The sequence below is a fragment of the Jaculus jaculus genome, chromosome 13, assembly GCF_020740685.1.
Source record: "Jaculus jaculus isolate mJacJac1 chromosome 13, mJacJac1.mat.Y.cur, whole genome shotgun sequence".
Lineage (NCBI taxonomy): Eukaryota > Metazoa > Chordata > Mammalia > Rodentia > Dipodidae > Jaculus > Jaculus jaculus.
Window position 1 is genome coordinate 52,126,754 of NC_059114.1, and position 12,736 is coordinate 52,139,489.

At 38.5% G+C, this 12,736-nt stretch overlaps 1 protein-coding gene across 2 annotated transcripts in view; it reads right to left on the reverse strand.

The window, feature by feature from the left end:
* The window catches only part of Man2a1 (mannosidase alpha class 2A member 1), a 186,840-nt gene that overhangs the window by 125,945 nt on the left and 48,159 nt on the right, over positions 1-12,736 (reverse strand). The gene's annotated exons all lie outside the window — the stretch shown is intronic.

The following is a 12,736-nucleotide window of genomic DNA, read 5'->3' on the forward strand; positions in this document are numbered from 1 at the left end:
TCCAGGGTCCCGTGGTAAAAGTGTCTCAGGTGACCCTTCTTATTGTAGGCAAAGACATGTATCTCACTTTTTGCACCAGGGTACAACACAAAGACTTCTGATGACAGGAGCTAGTAAGATTTGTTCCCAAGGTTTACTCAGCACTGAATGTCTTACTAAGTATAAACAAAGGCCTTTACTCAGGGCACAGGTTAAGTACTTACTGAAGGTTTAGCATTTTAAGAATGCTGTTTGTTTCACTATGCCTGTCTCAGAAAGCAATATTTACGTCTGTCCTATGACACTGATACATTAATCAAGGATACTGCTCGGTAATAACACTACTTAAAGCACTTTGTTTCACACTTAGTTAAAACGTAAGCTATAAAGCTTATGTTCCATTATTGACAGATCTCTAACATCATCATTATCTACTTACTGGGTATACTTGTGCCATAATACCACACAAGGTAACAAGATGCTTAGCCACAGAAAAATCCTATTATGAACATAGTGTTCTGAATTTTTTAAAATCACTCTCTCTAAAAATAATAATTAAAAATCATGAACGGGGCTGGCAAGATGGCGAAGTGGTTAAGCTCAGTTCAAGGCTCTCTTCCCCAGGACCCACGTAAGCCAGATGCACAAGGTGGTGCATGCATCTGGAGTTCGTCTGTAGTGGCTGGAGGCCCCGATGCCCCATTCTCTCTCTCTCTGTCTGTCGTTCTCAAACAAATAATTTTTTTTTAAAATCATGAACGACCAAAAATTGTGTCTAAAAATATAAAGTCAAGAATTTAAGCAAATATACTACTGTGTCAGAGACCTGTCATTCTGTATAACATAGCAGTTTGGACAGTGGCGTGACATTTCCAAAAGTAGCAAGTATAAATCAAGAACTTATTAAAAAAAAATCTGGAAATGTCTATAAATTCTATTTCAAAACACAACTAAATCCAAGGCTACTGTATCCTATTCACTCTTGTTGTCAATTGTCTTTTGATTCGTGCGTGTGCGTGTGTGTGTGTGTGTGTGTGTGTGTGTGTGCGTGTGTGTGTATCTTTCTGACCTAGCTACACTCTAATGGCCATGCTACCTTGAACCTTATGCCTTTCAACTACTGCTTGGCAACCTGAGATGTAAAGGCAGTCTGCAATTTAATCCCTGACCATCACATGTAGAAATACTGTCATGCTCATTATTTTGTCCTAATAAAAGCATTTAGAAAATTTCAGGTATAAATTACATAAAAATTGTTAGTTGAGCTTGAATAGAGAGCAGGAATTAGAGACTAAGAGAACTAGAAACAAGTGATGAGAAATAACTGAAGTTTTTTCTTTATTAAATCTACATATTTTTTATTTTGCTAAGTAAGTACTGCCCCATGCACACAAATACTCTCCAGGGAACATTTAACTACAGAAAGAATCATACACTATATGCAGGCAGGTAGTTTTCCCAGCTCCGCTTGTGAGAAACTCATCCCTTCCCCTTCCTCACGATGCTTTGAAATGCCACTTTGATGGTATAACAGTTCTTGACCATACATAATGGTTCCTTTAAGTGCACACTTAGTCTGTTTGCCAGAATTTTCATTTTCATACTTTATTCTTTTGTCCCAACCTGCCTAGTTTCAGTTGCCTTCATGTCTCAATCCAACATGACATGCAGAGAAGTAGCCATACTCCAAGCTAACTAAAGCAGCACCCCCACTGATTCCCTTCACTCTACTACATTATAGCTACTGTCATGATCCAAAATTACCTATTTATGCCTAGGTTTCCTCTCTCTCACTTCCTCCTACCCACCTTTAGAACACAAAGTACAAGACAACAGAAACTAGAATATGTTTTGTTCACATTTACATATCTGGCACCAAGAAGCATGCTTTGAGTAATGAATGAGTGAGACCCTCAGCTTCATATTACTATTTATAAAGTTGTCTGTGTTATATGAAGTTAACAGATAGTGCAAACTGGAAACAGAAGGGTGAAATACAGTAAACAACAGTGGTAAGCTATGTGGAGGAAGAGAAAGACATTTCATGAAAAGGTATCTGCAGGAAACAGGAAAGGACTGGAACTAGGACTTCAGCAAATAGAACATGGGATTCCAAATCCAGCTGTCTACTACAGTGGGGCAAGAAGCCACTTTGCAGTTATGAATAGAAATGTATTCTGCACGACTCAATCACAATGGGTTCCCACAAGGAACTGACTGTAATACAATGTTGGAGTAGGAAAGACTCTTCACCCTACATAAAAGTTAACCTCAAAGGACTAAATAAAATGAATAGTGTAATCTTACAACTGGGTCAAAGATCAGGTAGAAATATACAAGGAAATGAAAAATGTAAGAAATAAAGACAAAATTAATCTAAAACATTTTAGAAAGACAGTAGTATGAAATCTGCTCTTTCAGTTGTCCAAAGTAATAAAAAGTAACCATTTTAAAGGCAGAGCGACTTAAACTAAAAAGTTAAGAAATAAAGAGTTTTTAAATATTGATATTAATAGAAGCATCAGATTGATGAGGAAAGAGTAGATTTCCATAGGACTGTATTCTTTTTCAGTTATGCATTTTCTGGGAGTGACTGAAAACAAGTTTATAAGAAAAAGCCAGGACATTATGGCTTGGAAGCAAAGGAATGTTTTCTAAAAATAGTATGTTCCAGGCTGGAGAGGTGGCTTAGTGGTTCAGGCGCTTGCCTGCAAAGCCTCAGAACTCATGTTCAAACCTCCAGGTCCCACATAGCCAGATGCAGAGCGATGCTAGTCCACAACGCCGCACATGTGCACAAGGGGGGCATGTGTCTGGTGTTCGTTTGCAGCAGGCTGAAGGTCCTGGTGCACCCATTCTCTCGCTCTCTCCCCTCTCTCAAAAATAAAAATAATAATTGAAACATTTAAAATAGTGTGCTTCTACGAGCTTTTAAGAAAAACTACATGCAGAGGTCAGAGTCAGGCACAAGTGAAGCAACAACAGCAGGTCAGAACACCAGTTTTAGTTCTTCTTAGCAGAGTTTCTCTAATCAGAACAAAATACTAAGTGGAAGAAAATAATACTAACTCTGAATACGAGGCCACAGACGCGTAAGTGTTTGTAATTAAGCTTCCTCCATCATGCCCAGCTGGTGGAGTCTTGCTGGAGGAGGTGGGTTGCTAGGGGTGAATCTTGGGATGGTTAACACAACCCTACCAGGTGTTGAAAGCTGGCTCCCCCAGATGATTTCTTTCCTGCTTATGTGGAGACTTGATCCCCGCTGCCTGCTTTCTTCACCATGATGAAAACAATAAGCCTGAGATAAACCCGAGCAACTACTATACTTGTACCACCTGTTTTGCCTATGTGATCTCACGAACCTCCATAAGAAGGATTAAGTTAATAAAAAGCAAATAATAAATAGGTAAATAAATAAACAGATTATAAACAAAGCTTCTCACAGGAAGGCAGAAAGGTTTGGTATGATATAAAATATTTACTGTGCTAGATAAAAATACATCATGGCCAGACAAGGTGGTGCACGCCTTTAATCCCAGCCCTTAGGAGGCAGAGGTAGGAGGATCGCCATGAGTTCAAGACCAGCCTGAGACTACATAGTGAATACCAGGTCAACCTGGGCCAGAGTAAGACTCTACCTTGAAAAACCAAAAGAAAAAAAAAAAAACTTGTCATGTATCCATTCATCCTCAACAAATGTAAGCACAGAAACTTCATAAGCACACAAATTTGCCCTATATTTCAGAAGACAAATGTTAAGCACTTAAGAAGTATTGTTAACTAAAAGAAAAACAGTACAAGAAACAAAGAAAGCTGTTAATCTAATTACTTAACATGCTGAGCATTATTTAATAACAACTATAAGAACTTAAAATGAAAACTCACAGAAGCATATCAAGAAATATTTTAGATATTTATAAGCATAACAGAAAAGGTATATGTGAGCCTACATAAAATTTAAAATTACTATTGCTCACAATAAGATAAAAATCAAATTAAGAGAGATTATAACTATACTCTTTGAGACATAAGTAATTTGATTTGAAAAAGTAAGTAATCGGGGGGCTGGAGAGATGGCTTAGCAGTTAAGCGCTTGCTTGTGAAGCCCAAGGACACTGGTTCGAGGCTCGATTCCCCAGGACCCATGTTAGCCAGATGCGCAAGGGGGCACACACATCTGGAGTTCTTTTGCAGTGGCTAGAGGCCGTGTTGTGCCCATTCTCTATCTCTATCTGCCTCTTTCTGTCTGTTGCTCTCAAATAAATAAATAAAAATAAGCCAAAAAATTTAAAAAATTTTAAGTAATGGGAAATACCTGAATCTACAGAAAAAAAAAATAATACATAAGCAAATTCTAGTACTTCCAAGTACTTAGTACTCAATGAGAATCAACTAAACTTTCGGTGACAGGTATAGGAAAATTATCAAATGTTGTATGCCCCACTCCCTATGAAATAACTCCTCAGCTTCTACCAAAATGTTCTATAATTTTAGCAAACTTTTTACATGTACATTTCATGATGCTACTTCATACATAAGAAATCCACAATTCAAAGTGAAAAGACACAGGGAAAGTGAGAGAGAAGGAAAAAAAAAATAACTTGCATCTAGTAAATCAAGAAACCCCAAAACTAGGCACTAACCTTCAACATTAACAATGCTCATGTTTCACTTTTTACAATGGTGAGCTGACTTGAAAGAAATGTATCATACCACCATGTTTCTATTTCAATGCTGGGGAATTTGGCGTAAGAGGCTCAAGAAAATAATTGATCCAAATTAATCAGAGCATATCTGTCACTGCTCATTTTGCTTAAGACACAGAATTTACTGTAAAGCTCAAGAACTGTAAATCATTTTCATTGAGTGTCACTTCTTCCTCTACACAGAATAATCAAACATTTGGAATTTGGTCACACACAGAAGGATGCACTCAAAGAGCTTCTTTCCCTGATGGGGAAATAGCTACAGACAACTTAGTAGCAAACAATGCATCATTTAGCAAGCTTCAAAGAATCACAAATTAATTTCATATGAGAAAATGAGATGAATCTGTAACCATACATTTGGGGAAATATGAAATAATACAAGACAGCATATAGGATTTCACTCTTAAATTAAAAATTAGTTAAATGGAAAAGTCAAAAAAGAAAGTCTCCCACAGAATCAATTTATGCCCTGAAGACATTTGCTAATCAGATGCACTGATGCATAGTCCTTTTGTGGTATCTAGTGCAAGTGCAAAAATAAGATTTGTTTTTAAACCCATCTTGTAATAACTGTGGGTCCTTGCAGTTTTTCTGTTGTTGATGCCTGTCTTCAAAGGTTTAGTGGATGAGAACAGATGAATCATCTCTTCATCATTCCTTCCTCACTTCATTCCAGAGTTGCCCCTCCTCTCAGCCTGTTGTCCACATTTTACTGCCTGAAGCACTTTCCTTCAACATTGGTCTACCTGGCTTTTATGAATCTATTACTGCCCACCATATCCCACCTCAAACCTCACTTCAGCTGACCTCTTTCATAGAATATGTAATCATTCTTTCACAGTATTTATAACCAAAGGTGACACATCTGTGTGTTTATACAGCTAAGACTGTAAGCTCCAGAGAAGCAGGAATCATATGTTTTGTTCATTCGGCCAGGTAACCTTTGATCCCAGTGCTCATGAAAGGCTGAGACGGAAGGAGGATCAGCAAGACTTTTACATCAGCCTGAGGCAACAGTGAGTTTTAAGTCAGACTGGGTTAGAATGAGACCCTGCCTCAAAACAACAGCAGCAAAAAAGTTCTTACTAGTATAAAAACATAAGAAAAGGTTTGTAAAAAGAAATGTAAAATATTACATTATAAAAACAAAGACTATGTAACAGATCTTTCAAAAGTAACTTGATCCTAAAAGGAAAGAAGAAATTTCACCTCAATCTACTAAGAAAATACAAGCCAAAACTTCAATGTCATGGCACTTTTCACCTATTAGATTAAAGATCAACTTACTGTGAGGCCACAGATGTGTACAAACAGATATTCTCACATGCTACTAGCAATAACTGTTGAATTACAGATTACATGTATACTCTTATCCAGGCTCACTCAAGAAAGTCAGAAAATATTTTAACATAAAAAGTAAAAACACAAAGATAAAAGCTACATCATGCCAGGCGTGGTGGTGCACGCCTTTAATCCCAGCACTCGGAGGCAGAGGTAGGAGAATTGCTGTGAGTTTGAGGCCACTCTGAGACTCCACAGTGAATTCCAGAGACTCTACCTTTAAAAACCAAAACAAAAAGCTACATCATGTATTATATTAGTAAGAGGTAAGAAATAAACCTACATGTCATCAATAGGGGATAACTGAGAAGTCTCATTCATAAAACTGATTTAATGAAAAGGTTCTGTGAGGTATGTTCTACAGCCTGGTACAGTTCCACAAAACAGACAAATAGCAAACAAATGCTGAGGATACAGACAAGGAAACCTAAGCATTGCTCATGGGAATGATAACTGGGAGAGCCACTGTAGCAAACAGAATTATTGGTTCCTCAAAAAACTAAACCTACGAAAATTACCTACTACAAAAGAATTAATAGGACAGACTCAAGCAGATATCTTTATACCCATGTAAAAGCAGCATTCACAATAGCTAAAAGATGAAGGCAACCTAAATGTCCATCAAGACTAATGGTTAGACAAAAGGTGACACTTGCAATTAGATATTATACAGCTTTAAAAAGGAAAGAAACTGTGACAACATGTGAACCTCGAAGACATAACCCTAAGTGAAACAAGGCAACATGCATGTGGTGGTTTGAATAGATGGCCCCAAATATATTAAGTTTTTTGTTTGTAGTTTACATCTGCAGGCACCTGGCTGGAGGCAGTGTCACTAGGTGGATCTTAAGGTGTGGTGGTGGGTTCAGATTACAATCTAAAGACATGCAAAGTGTGCCTAGCTGGAGCTCCTAAAGTGTGCTGTGTGGCTTTTGGCTTTTGGCTTGTGCTTCTCTCTCTCTCTGCTTGGTCCTGTGAAGGCAGGCCAGCTTCTTCTGCCATTTATGGAACTTCCCCTGGATCTGTGATCTTCAATAAAAATCCATTCCTCCAAAAGTGTGCCTGGTCTGGAAGTTCATCTCAGTGAACCTGAAACTGTCTGCTACAATACACAAAAATATATTGCATGGTTCTATGTAGATAAGGTATGTAGCATAATGAAACTGGGGAATTAGATCCATGGCTATAAGGGGTTGAGGTGGAAAGAAATGGAAATCATTTCCTACGAACAAAGTTTCAGCTGCGGATAGAATAAAAGACGGGAAATGGGTACAGGTAAAGGTTGGACAACAATATGAATGTTTTACTGGCACTTAAGGGTACACCTCCATTTTTAAAATGGCAAATCTTACATTATGCACATTTACCACAATAAAAATTCCAAAGGAATCTTAAAACCTAGCCCATTGTGCCTCTTTTGCTATAATTTGTTTCATATACATATGCCAATATGTACTCTAAGTGACTGGTCAGCTACCTCCTGTGCGTAAAGGAGAGAGGCATGATTAGATACTTTCATCTTTCATTGATAACAATTCTGGCATTCTATCACAATAGATACGAAAAATAATTTGGTCTATCCTCAAGCTTCATGAAATATTCACTCTCTTCTTTCTGGCTTCTTTTATTTAGTATGTTTGTTAAATTCATCCATATTACTTTGTATTTCATCATTTTACTGCTTAACAGTATTCCACTGCTTTTTTAAAAAATCCATTATCTATCTTGTTGATGAACATTTGAACTTTTTCCAGTCTGCTACAACAATGTCTTTTAAAGTCACTTTTGTCAACATGTTTTTATTTCTCTTGGGAAAATTCTTAGGAGTATAGTTCCTTAGTCACTAAGTGTTGGGTTCAAGCTTTGAAAACTCTGGAAGTCGCCTCCTTTGCATACCCATCAGCAATCTATGACGCTCCAGCTGTTATATGTTCATGGCAACCTTTGTTGTTACGAGATAGATGGATGGATGGATGGATGGATATCTGTTCTAGGTCTAAGACAGTTTGTGGTACAGTTTTTCTTTGTCTCTCCCTTTGCACACACCCTTTGCCCTGAGACTGAAGACTAAATAATTGTTCTTAGGTATTTGATCATGCCAGGCTCTTGCTAATTCCTAGCACATAATCACAGCTCTCTGCTGAGAGCCTGTAACTCCTTCCCTAGCCCAACACCCCCTTTTTGATGGGCTAGTTGTAGTCTTCACGTTTCACCTTAAACGTCACTTGCTTCCAAACTCCAAGTCACAGAAGAAAGTGCTTTCTTGCAATACTATGTTAAACTGCTTTTTCTGTCCTTCCTTGAGGCCCAGGACCAGGTCAGTCTTTCTTACTTGTCCTCTTGGAGTTTAGCACAGTACGTGTTTACTGAATGAATGGTACAATAAATGAAGGAAGGCTTCTGGGATGAGATAATATTTTATCTGACTATAGGAAAATATATAGGAGTAAAATTATTCTATGCATGAAAGAAAAATGAAATCTCAAATGGAACAGAGGCAAATCACAATTAGCAGAACCAGGATGTGTATGAGGACAGCAGAGTGCTCAGTTTGCCTAAGAGTCTAGAGCCATGCCACTCTGAAAGGGACTTCCCTTAGTATGCCTCCGAGCAGGGTGGAAAGCAGGATGTGATCAGAGAAAAAAGCAGATACCTGGGGAGAAGCCCAAGAGAAAAAAGCAGTCTGTGCCAGGCAGATGGGTCTGTACCTCTGACACGTAAGCACTCTGTCACTGAAGCACCTTTAAGCAGAGACGTAACACGGTCAGACTGGAATGTCAAAACTGCAAACCTGTGTGGGTGAAGCAGAAGGAACCCAAGAAGAGCAGAGCTGGAAACAGGAAGATCATCTGGCAGTCTGCATAGCAGCACAGAGATGAGCGATGGGGATGGGAATGCAGGGTCTAGGTATAGGGTACTACAGAGGAAAAAGATAACTTTCAGCCTGACTGGATGCAGGGCTAAAGGCAGGTTAAGAGGCAAGGATACTGATTCTGGGGCAACAACGACTGTTCCCATCCCCATTCTTATTATCTAGGTGGTGTTAGACAAGTTTTTTAACTCTTCTGCTTCAGGTCTTCATCAGCAGAGTGAGAATAAAAAAAGACCTTACTGCCAGGTGTGGTGGTGCACACCTTTAATCCCAGCACTCAGGAGGCAAAGGTAGGAGGATTGCCATGAGTTCGAGTTCAAGGCCACCCTGAAACTACGAAATGAATTCCAGGTCAGCTTGAGCTAGAATGAGACCTTGCCTCACAAAGCCAAAAAAATAAAGGACCTTACTTACCTAAAGGGAAGCGAGAGGACTACCTAAATAACTGAATGCTTTAACAAATCCAGCACACAGTACACACTCAGTAAATTTTGTTTCTTAACAGGACCATTATCCAGGGCAAAAGAAGTCAAGGGTTCAAGCCTTACATCTGGAAGCAGCCCAAATGCTGGGCACTTAAAACAACAGAGTGGATTTGGTGGTTGGAATGTAAAAATGTCACCCACAGCATCAAGTGTTTGAGACTAAGCCTCTTATGTAGGCCCTAGCTGGTGGATCCTTTCTTTGAGAGGTGGTGTGTTGGTGAAGGAGGTGTGTTACTAGACTGCAGCCAGTGGATGTTCAGAGCTCATTCATCTCTGTTGCCCTCACTCTGCTGGTGAATAAAGATATGAGCAAGTTGCCATGCTTTGTCCACCACAGAAAAAAGTGTTAAGCCTGAAATAAACCTTTTTCTTCAAAAACTGCTTTTGGTCAGGTATTCTGTTCCCAGAAGACAACTGCTAGAGTAGACAAGCATGAAAAATGAAGGGATACCAGCCTACAGGCAAATAAAGTGAACAGAAGAGGAAACCAGAGAATTGGTTACTGTAGACCTGGTGCTTTGCTTTGATCCTGATGATGAAATGCTAAGTAATCTTTCAGCTCTGAACTCAATCCAAATCTGCAATTGACTTTGAAATTCACGAGACACACTAACTTCACATTGCTCTGTGTATTTTACAGCAATCACTGTTTAACTACTGTAAAATCTGACCTGTAGAGAATGTGTAATAAATACCAATATAAGAGTACTGATGGTCCATTTTGTTCATGAAAAACACAAATCACCAGCTTGAATTCTTACTATTTAAAAAGTTGCATCAGATATTCCTCTGATTTCAATAAGCAAGAATAGGTTCATTCCAAGACAAACCCAGAGAAACTGTAAAAGAATAACTTACAGATTGGATCACTAGTTGTGGTGGCACACACCTTTAATCCCAGTATTCAAGAGCTGCGGCAGGAGAATCACTGTGAGTTTGAGTTAAACCTGAGATTACAGAGTGAATTCCAGGTCAGCCTGGGCTACAGTAAGACCCTACCTCAAAAAATAAATAAATAAATACATACATATATACATACATAAACAAATAAACAAAAAAGTTTTTTAAAAAATTCCAGGAACAGTGGCATACACCTTTAATCCCAGCACTCAAGAGGCAGAGGCACAAGGCTTGCTATGAATTCAAGGTTAGCTTGAGACTATTTTAGGTCAGCCAGGGTTAGAGTAAAATCCTACTCGAAAAAACAACAAAATGGATGAACAGATTTTGCACATTTTAATCAAAATGAAAAAAAAAGTAAAACCCAGCAATGGGGAGAGAACATCCCAGTGTACACTAACCATCGATGGTGCAGCAGGTATGAGAAGCAGTACTTTACACAAAAATGCAGACACAGAGAGGCTGTCAAGACATGGGTGAACAAAGGGATACAGTTTCCAACCCCTCAGTGGAGTTTTGCACTAAATACTTGACTAGATAGCATAAGCAAGAGGTAACATGATAGCTGGTTCAACAGCTCAGAGTGAGCCCAGAGAAGACCAATAACCATGTAACATGCAGTGCTAAATGCTAAAGTATGACTGAATCAAACCTCAGTCACTGTTCCACCCTGCAGAAGTGTTCACCTTTCAATGTACAATAAACATTATATATTATTTTACTGAGGTCACCAAAAGCATCCACATATGATGCCTAAAAAGTAAATAAGACAAGCTTAGACCAAAAGAAGTTGATTATTTAATGGAATACAGTATCTTTAACATCCACTAGATATGTATTTCAAGAGAGTATCATAACTGTAATTGATAAAATTAAGCTGAATTACAAGAAACAATCTAAAGCTTGATGATATTTGTATGGATCTCTCTTTAGTTAACTAGATTTTTATATCTAAAGGCTTATAAAGCTGAATCCTCTGGCCACCAGTGTGTGTTCGGGGTCGGAGCCAACAAGTCACTGCTAGAATAGATTATGGGATAACAGGAGCTATGTTTCTATTAGGTTACTGCCATCAATTGGCATTCTTCGGGGACAATGAAAGCCTGGATAGAACTCTGCTGGAATCTGCATGTTCCGCTCTACAGCAGCTAGCTTGCAAGCTTAAGTACAGACATTTAATCCATAGCTCATCTTCAAAGAGGGAAAAGCAGCCCATACATAAACATGGCAGCTGGATTGAAAACTTCTTTCATTATTGGTACTTCATACTGGCTAAGAATTTTAAATAAGAGGAAGAAATCTAATGATCCATTATGTTTCCACATGATGTATAGATGAAGCCTATATTTAGGCAACAAGCACTAATGATGTTTTGTTCAAGTGATAAACACTATTTCTCTAATTCCACAATTAAATGTAATAAATGAATAAAAGTGTATTTATAGCTTTAAGAGAATTTTAGCAAATCTTGAGTAAAAACAAAACTCAACAGCTTACTATATAGTCTTAAGACATTTTCTTTCTTCAAGCAAAATTGTACCATTACCATGCTTTTGTTTCTCAATGCCAAGAAAACAGCTCCCAAAAGGAGTTTAGGTTGATGGATATAGGCATTAGATTTCAATTAACTTTATACACACCCAGTCTTAACATCCTCTATCTCACCTAATGGATTGATATACTCTCCATCTTACACATCAAAAGTGTCTAATACTGGGCTGGAGAGATGGCTTAGCAGTTAAGCGCTTGCCTGTGAAGCCTAAGGACCCCGGTTAGAGGCTCGGTTCCCCAGGTCCCACGTTAGCCAGATGCACAAGGGGGCGCACGTGTCTGGAGTTCATTTGCAGAGGCTGGAAGCCCTGGCGCGCCCATTCTCTCTCTCCCTCTATCTGTCTTTCTCTCTGTGTCTGTCTCTCTCAAATAAATAAATAATTTTTTTTAAAAAAGTGTCTAATACTGATAATTTTATTATTCAACGTAAGTAAAATGGCCAATAGCAAAGAAAAATAGACAAAAATTTGTATTCACATAAACAATGGGGGGCATCTGCATGCCATAAAATTGGTAGTACTTCTGATGGGAAGGGGTAATGTAAAATACTTTAACTACTGATTCAAGCTGCCTGTACTGAAAATCAGGATGGAGCCCTAAGTCATAAATGGAAAAGATTCTGATACATGCTAGTAACAGCCCTTACTTTGAAGGGCAAGGACTAGCACAAAGTTGAATCTTATGTAGACACTAACCCTCATGCTACTATGGCCTCTCTCCCCACATAGCTACTAGGCTGTTAAAGACACTTAATCCATAAACCCAATGACTTAGTTAATGTCCCAATTTTCCAAGAAAGGATGAGGAGGCGTGCAGTGGAACACTCACTTCTGCACAGGACATGGCCACTGACTTTATGAGTTGACACAGGTTATGGTTACCTACACAATACATGCACA